The sequence below is a fragment of the Octodon degus genome, unplaced genomic scaffold (genome assembly GCF_000260255.1).
Source record: "Octodon degus isolate 3935 unplaced genomic scaffold, OctDeg1.0 scaffold00341, whole genome shotgun sequence".
Taxonomy (NCBI): domain Eukaryota; kingdom Metazoa; phylum Chordata; class Mammalia; order Rodentia; family Octodontidae; genus Octodon; species Octodon degus.
The window spans coordinates 297373-298450 of record NW_004524917.1 but is presented as its reverse complement, the minus strand read 5'-3'; positions in this window follow the sequence as shown (position 1 = coordinate 298450).

Genomic DNA, 1078 nt, shown 5'->3' with positions numbered 1-1078 from the left:
TATTTTAAGTAGTTTAAAATAACATATATAGTACTTTTTTGTTTCAAGCCATGTTCATTTAATTCAGATCACAAAACTTGAGATGCACACTTAACATATAACCTTCTTATATTATTTAACTGCAAATAAAGTTTATTTTCAGAACATCAGTGCAACTAGGTTGGAATTATCTAAATAAACTTCATACGCCATTCTTAAAGTATTATATAATGAGAATAATTTTAAGCATTCCTCTTTTTATAGGAGTAATGATAAATGATGTGGTAGAATAGTGTCAGCAGATTTCCTAGCCTTAGACCCCTAAATTAAGTTTGTACTGACATTGAATACAGGAAGCTTTTTAGGAATGAGAGATCTGAGTACCCATTCTTTAATGCAAAGACTTATGTTTACATTTTCACATGGTTCGATCTCACTAACATGTAAGCCCTTTGTAGACTCCTAATAAAAGACTAATTTATAAAACTGTGCCAATTTATGGGCTGGCCAAATAGGTCACCAGATTAAAGTGCCCACTTAGGCAGACTCAGCAGCTGGGGTTCATCCCTGGTCTGCCATGCTGGCCCTGCCCCTGGAGTGCGCTGAGATTGGATGGAGACTGGGCATGGTGGAATGCACCTGTAATCTCAGCTCTTTCGGAAGCTGAACACAGGTGGATCATTATGAGTTTGATCTATGTAGTGAGACCCTGTAGACCCCCTATACCCTAGCTAACATACAAATAAGTAAGTAAATAAATAAATAAATAAATAAACTGGGCCCATTTTAATGTTTTTATAATTTAATAGTTTTCTTGATGAATGTCATCTTGAAAGTTGTTCAGAAGTATTAAAATTATGGCTTTTCTGATTGGTCTGTAGTCTTCAATAAGTGTAAGAAGGTATTATATGAAACATCTGTCAAATAAATAAGACTACACTGGTACATTCATCATTTTCAGGATTGTTGGTTACCTGGGCATATTTACCCCAAATAGCCTTTCCTCCTTGTATCACCAGGCTCAACTCATGACCACCTCAATCACTATTCCTTTGGTAATAATACCTAAAGTTGTATACAGTGGCTATGAAGGATTGTT